This window comes from Polyodon spathula, chromosome 1 (assembly GCF_017654505.1).
Source record: "Polyodon spathula isolate WHYD16114869_AA chromosome 1, ASM1765450v1, whole genome shotgun sequence".
NCBI classification, from domain to species: Eukaryota; Metazoa; Chordata; class Actinopteri; order Acipenseriformes; family Polyodontidae; genus Polyodon; species Polyodon spathula.
In genome coordinates, this window is record NC_054534.1 from 82,577,453 (window position 1) to 82,585,392 (window position 7,940).

Below are 7,940 nucleotides of genomic sequence, written 5' to 3' on the forward strand. Positions count from 1 at the left end.
ACTAGCATGTTACCTAATTAACCTTTTGTCACCAATTATTGTTAACAGGTGAGGGTCATGATGACTATAAATATAGGTAGCATAGGCACAAGTTTGTTATTCCTGAATGTAAGGGAGCAGAAAATGGCAAAATACGGTCAGTTAAGCAAAGAAAAAAGACCGTCTGTAATTACTTTAAGAAATGAAGGTCAATCTTTAAGACAAATCACAAGAACTTTGCAAGTGTCTGTAACTGCTGTGGCCAAGACCATTAAACGATTTGAAGAAACTGGTACTCATGAGGACCGAACAAGGTCAGGCAGGCCTAGGGTGACCTCAGTATCAGAAAACAAGTTCACTCGAATCACAAGTCTGCGAAACCGGCGATTAACTGCCCCTGAAATACAAGCTCAGCTAAATGCTACTAGAAGTACAGAAGTTTCAACATCAACTGTTCAGAGGAGATTGAGTGAAGCTGACCTAACTGGAAGAATTGCTGCAAAGAAACCATTATTAAGAGTACAGAATAAGAGGAAGAGACTTGCCTGGGCCAAAAAACACAGAAACTGGACGTTTGAGGAGTGGAAGTCGGTCTTATGGACCGATGAGTCAAAATTTGAAATATTTGGGTCCAACTGCAGAGTATTTGTAAGACGCAGAGAGGGTGAGTGCATGAGTTCTGCATACGTGGTTCCCACTGTCAAGCATGGAGGAGGCAGTGTCATGGTCTGGGGTTGCTTTACTGGTGCAGAGTTGGTGATCTTTACCAAGTCCATGGCAAGCTCAACCAGCATGGCTATCATAGCATACTTCAGAGGCATGCCATTCCATCAGGATTACGGCTTGTTGGGCAGTCCTTCATTCTTCAGCAAGACAATGACCCGAAACACACCTCAAAGTTGTGCAAGAACTATCTGACGAAGAAAGAAAATGAAGGACAACTCAATCTAATGACCTGGCCTGCCCAGTCTCCAGACTTCAATCCCATAGAACTTGTATGGGATGAACTGGACAGAAGAGTCAAAGCAAAGCTACCCACAAGTGCCTTACATCTCTGGGAATTGCTGCAGAAGAGCTGGGAATACATGTCTGGTGATTTCCTGCTGAAACTTGTTAACCGAATGCCTTGTGTTTGTGAGGCTGTTATTCAGGCAAAGGGTGGCTATTTTGAGGAATGTGTTTTATTTTCAAGTATTTACAGAAACGTATACAACGTAAAACATTGTCAATTATGAAAAAAACCTAGTTTCCAGCAAGTGTACTCAAACTTTTGACTGGTACTGTGTGTATATATATATTGTGATGGATTGCCCTCTGGTCGCATGTTTTCCTTCTCCAAATAAATGCTTTTAGACAGAATGCCAGGAAACGCCATAGAGTGTGTTTATTATGTACAACAAACAGAAAAAACTCGATCACTGGCCCTAGCTAAACAAATGTTTCCCTAGCTAATAACAAGGCAGGCTAAGCCTGTTACCTTGTCACCAAAACCAAATTGTAATCCAGATACCTTTCCAATAGTTTGTTGTCCCGTTTCCACAATGCACACAATAACTAGCTTACTCCAACTCTCCCAACCAAACTCCTACTGTCACCCACACTCACACACACACTCACACCATTTTAAACCCAACTAATTATTCCACTAATAACTCTATTGACTAAACCAGGAGTTGGTCCTGACGCCCACCTTCCCCCGTATAGTCTCATCCAAAGAAGACATAATTACTTTGCCATCCAGTTAGTTTACATTGTCTTTTCCATTTTTAATTGACCAAATCCTTATATATATATATATATATATATATATATATATATATATATATATATATATATATATATATGTGTGTTGTGTGCGTGTATATATTACCTCCTAAATTATTGGCACCCTTAATAAAGATGAGCAAAAAAGGCTGAATAAAATAAACATCACAGGTAATGACCTATATTTTATGCTCAAAAATATGGGAAAACTATTATTTTATATTAATACGATTGCTCAGAGAAAATGTTTATTTTTAACAAGTAATTTTTTTTTTTTTTCTCAAAAAGATAGGTGTCAAAATTATTGGCACCCCTAAAGATTCTTATAAATAAAATCAAACAGAATTAAATCTGCATTAACATTCTACTTTTTTAAGTACATCTCAGGCTTAAGGAACTGTATTGTGGCCTTCCATAGTTTCCTGTTTCACTGGGGTATAAAAATGAGGTAACACGGATCACCATGGGGAAAGGCAAAGAACTCACAAATGAAAAGAGACAAATGGTTGTTGACCTTCATAAATCAGGCAATGGGTGATAGGCAATATATATATATATGTGTGTGTGTGTGTATATGTATGTGTTATATATGTATATATATATATATATATATATATATATATATATATATATATATATATATATATATAATATATATACAGTACTGTGAAAAAGTATTTGCCCCATGTCTGATTTTCTACATTTTTTCACATTGAATTTGGTCAGATCTTTTTGTGACACCAAAATTGGCGCTTATTTCATTTGTTTGGTCTGCCCCTGCACCACAGAGATAGCATAGATGTAAACATGATAGCTGCTTCCGTATCCAGTGCTCAAAGAACATCACAGACATTTGCAGAGCTTTTTGAGCTTTTATCGTAATAAAATAATGACTTAGATCGCATTATTGAGGAGTTTGGTGATAAATCATCTCCTGATCACTCATTTTATCAGTATACATGATTATGAAGAGGTATGTGATCAATACAGCAAACAAGGGGTGGGACGGGGCTGGAGATGCAGTACTAAGTGTCCTGTTGATATGCAGTGCCTTTTAAACCTGTTTTACTGTGAAAAAAATACTTTTAAACAGCGTGTGTGAAAATATATTGGACCTGACGTGCCTGACAGGCACTGAATAAATGGACTGCAAAGGGTTAACCATGCTTAAAGCACCATGTAATCAACACTATATGTTTTAGCCCCAGAATCTCCTTGGGCGTCCGAGTGGCTGGGTAGAGCCACCGAGTCATCTAGTCCACCAGCTGTTGCGCCACCACGCGGGGCCTGACTCTTGGGGGTCACTGGTATTCCATGAACTGGTGGCATCTACTCAGCTATATCCAGCTGCTGGAGGATGGCCTGCTTAACCAGGTCATAATCCATGGTGGCCTCGTGGGTCATGACCTGATAGGCCGCCTGGGCTTCCCCAATCCAGCAGGGACCTAGTTGGGTAGACCACGCTCCCCGAGGCCATCTCGCCACAATTGCCATCCACTCGACAGCCACAAGACAGACCTCAGGGTCATCCTTCAGCGTCATTTTCTGGACGTGTGGCTTGGGCATTACCACTGCTGGTTCTGCAGCCAGTTCCCTCCCAGGAACATCTTGCTCATCCGCTCCATCAGTTGGGTGTGTTCCTCCCGGTGCTCCACCTGCCATGGAGTCTCCCTTTGCTCTTGGGTCCACAGGATTGCAACCATGATGTTCGGGTCCACCTTTCCGTGCAAAAAATCCCACAAAGACACCACGTGTCAGGAGGTGAGTGGTGTTGGTGAATAATGCAATGTTCAGACAATTGCTTCAAGTTTCAAAACATCCATATTTATTTCTCAAAACCAAGTAATAAATCCGCCCCTCTACCAGCAAAATATTAATTGCAATAATCGGTAATCCCCCACATAATGTATGGCAAAGACTTCTCCAGTGTGGTGCTTGCTGTACTGTGCAATGTAGTGCGGTTGGTGCTCGGGTTGCAGTGCTGGCTGCAGCTCCCTAGCTCATTCACTGCAAAACACTGACAAAACAAACAGCTCTCTGGCTTGTTAATCATGTTTTAGCATAAGGGTTGTACTTATGTCAGAGTCCTGCAAGGGTTTGATTTTTATGACCCGCTACTACAGGATCCAACCCAAGCCTGCAACCTGCTGCAGCACCGTCTTCTTACCCACTTTAATAAGACCTGCATCCCGACCCCGCCAATGTTTGTCCTTTACCTACTGCTGCGTCAACTGCCTCTCTCGTGCTCTCACATTCACACACAGATATCTCTACCATTCCCACAGATTGAGTTTATACAATAGGCTATACAGTGTGGTAACTTTCTCTAGTGGTCTGGATATATTTTAACATTGTAACATTAATTGTTTATTCCTTTCGTGCCACCAATTGAACAGGAGCTACACTTGTACTTTCGCAGAGATGTAAAAGTTTTGTGGCTGTCGTACACAAAAACATAACCACAGGTTTTACAAGCAAAGAATTCAGTCACATGTTCATTTTCATTTGCTCTGATTCCAAAAGAATTCCACACTTCTGATTTACCTCTCAAACTGTTATCGGTTACATGATATAAACCCAGCATTATCTTTTGTTTCACCTCGTCCACTGACATTTTTAATATCACCAAGACGTACTAAAAGGATCTTGCAACTTATCAAACAGCAGCAATACAAACCAAGAACAGTCAGCTTAGTTAGCTGACTCCTCCCTAATCGCCTCCTGCTTTAGTGCAGGAAATACCTTTGTACTGCCAAACTCCTCCCTGTGATCAGGCCAGTTCCACAGTCTATCCAATTGCAGCATGCCCCACAGCTGAACACAATGGATTTGTTTAGCAAACTTGCAGCTACAAGCTTTATCCACAATGGCCGACTTCCGGTTTCCACCTACCATGGAGTCGCCCTGTCTGTGGGAATGCGTACCACCAACCTTACACAGTGCCTTTTCTGGTCGGGAGGGAGACTTACAGCTCAGATTCCTTCTCTCTCTGTCACAAGTACTATTAAAAGTTTTGTTTATTCTCTAACACAGTTAGTGGGGTTTTAGGAAAATTCGATGATACATGTGAATTCGGTTTAAGAAAATGGGAAAATATTCTATATAATTTAACGTTGCATTTGCTTTGGTGTGTAAATACATTTCCGTGCATAATTTTCTTAAGTTAAACGCTTTTTTTTTAAATTAAAAAACAATAATAATTAAGATATTGGATTTCTTAAATAAATAAATACATTTGATCTTGTTACAAAAAATAGCACTCTTAAAATAGAATTAGCCGGTCCCCAACTTTGTTCTCCATCTTATTTTGTTGCAGTGGGTACTAAGTTAGTATGCAGTTGGGGATGATCCTGAGATAGTATTAGCTATTGAACAAAATGCCATTGCAAATGCACATTTCAGTATATGGTTACCTACCTTAAAAATATTTATTACATTGCCAGGATTCAAATGAATGATTAATTAGCAACTGAGTCCTGACACAGCTGTATATATATAGAGGCACGAATCACTCACTCGGGGTTGGGTGTTCAGAGTGGACAACTAGAGAGAGACTGGAGAAAGAAGAAAAATAATAATAACAATTGCTACTCATGCAGGAAGGTGTCACAAGTAATGCTGAATCAGCTAGGCTGGTCAGTAAAACATTGAATTCCTTTGTATGGAGAATCTCAGTAGCTAAGGCTACTGATTCAGATTCAGTTGTATTGTGTCTGCAAACTGATGATGTGAGGCAGAACAGTAATTGGATACCAGAAAATATGAATAACAGTGAGTTTTGGCCTTCTTCAGTATTCTGAATGGAGGGCTTACCTCGCAAAGTGACCTTGTGTGAGCAGAAAGAAATGTATAGTAACAATGTGTACAGATCCAGAACTATTGTACATGGTGCAGAAGTAACCCTGACACATAAATTAAAACATAATGCTCTTAATAATTGTGCATGTAATATGTGCCAAAGAAAGTCATCAGCGACTGGGCCCAGACTTTGTCCGGCATGCAGTCATTTGGCTAAACACTGTAGAATCTTGTTTGAATGCAATGATTCTGTAGGAATTTCTTTCTCTCATTTAAATGTAAACCCAAAGATATTAAGAGGATTGAATGCATGGGTTGTGAGGGAGGGAAAGGGTCACTTAGTAAAATGGGCACATCTGAGAAAATTAGAATGTGAGTAAGGTGTCCCTGCTAAGCGTGTACAAGTGTCTTGTAGGTACAAAGTCAAGGCCATGGCGACTCACACCTGTGATGCGAGACGATGGATTCAAGGGCCTATTGTCGTGTTCGCTGAGCCAACCCGAGCTGAACCTAAGACTGAAGTGGAGTCCTGCTGGGAGCGAGCTGAAACTCTGGACATGGATTGTTTGATTTAAAATGAAATGTATTAATGCAATAATATGTGTTATAATCCTTTGTAGTGTTTGTATAATCTTTAGTTTGGAAAAAGTAGTGTTTGTATAATCTTTAGTTTGGAAAATTATGTAAGTGTGTAATCAAAAGTAACGCTTAATGCTGTTTTAGTCAGTAATTGTGAAACTTATGTATTTTCTTTATATAAAATCATGCAGTAGAAACTGGTACAGTTTGATACGAGTGGCTAGTTTTGGGCAGTTTCTTATCAAGATGGGCTTGGTTCCCAGAATTGAATGCTAAGTTTCTACAGCACCCTTTTTAGCCTAAGAAAATGTTGTTAAATGTTGAAATAAGGTTTAATATGCTTGCTTTTTACTAAAAACAATTTGTGCGTGTAAGACCATATGCTTAACACTGCCTGTTATAATAATATACATGAAATTGTTTCTCATCAAGATAAGTTTAAATTTAAAATAGTTAGTAATCATGTGCCATAGGGAATAAACTGTTTGGTTTGACTCTGAGTTTAAAAGATGATGCAACATAAAGAGATGTTGTTTGAAATATAAAATAAGAAGCTTAAACAAATAATAAAAAGTAATTTTAAAAGTAGAGGATAGGTTTTGAAAAAGGTAAACTTTATGTGAACTTTATTCCCGAATTTTCTGTGAGCCTGTTTTTTAGAAAGCCGTACCTGGTAAAGGGAGGCATAGTTGGCACGCAGAGCGAGAATTATTTTATCAAAAAGATTATAGACTTTAATTATCACTGGAAATTAGGAAGATTGGTGTGCCACTAGCGAACTGGTTTTAGCTGGCTTGTGTGCTACTGAAAAAATAAGAGGTTGGCCATAGTTCAGCTGAGTTCATGCTGTTAAGAAACTCATAGGACAGAGACATTACAATCTTACACTTAAATAAAAAACAAATAGATTATCCATGAAGAGAAACTCTATATTAGAAAAAACATAAGATGGAAGTTCCCTATAATGTCTGTTAAGCACATGCCTGTAAAGAGAGAAGGAAAACTAATTTGAAGAATAGAATGGCATGAGGGAATACATACTTAGACATTAATACATATAATCAATATAATCATAACTAATAGTGTTGTATATATTTTAAACAACACTCATATACTTAAAGTAATATTATTCTCTTTGTATACACATATAAAATAGAGGGATAGCAAGAGTCTTGTGAACTATGTTTCACCTAACTTTTTAGATAAAGGAGGAGTTGAGAAATGAGTGGATGAGATCACGGTCAAGTATTTGGAACAGGTGTCATATCTTGGAAAGTTATTGGCATATGGCCCTAAATTTTTAGGCTGTTGCGTGCCAAAGAAAGATAAGAAGTGTCTAACCAAATTAATGATTGGATTTGTTAAAGTCTCTCCATGTATTTCAATGGAGACAAAAATCTATAAAACCTCATGTCTTTTACAATGAGGCACCACAATCAAGACTCAGCTTGGCAGAGTGAAGTGGTCCATCATTTGCAGATCTCCACAAGACAATTCTGATTCCTTTGTTCATGCTACTTTTCCTTATAATAGGAGGTAAGCATATTATCTACAATATTATATCTCACATGTATTGATTGCATTGCTATAAGGTATTGAAACTATGTTTTAGTTTTTGAGAGAGTGTTATATTGAATGAACTGAAATATAGAAGTGGGTGCTTTTTTAGACTGCGTGTATAGCTGGCCCGGTGGCTGCACTGATGCATGGAGATGTATCATGCCAATTGAACTGTTAATGCTGAATTTGCAACTAACTTAGAACCGCTAATTGTTATTGCATGTTTATGGATTTTGGTGGTGTGCGCGAACTACCTTTCC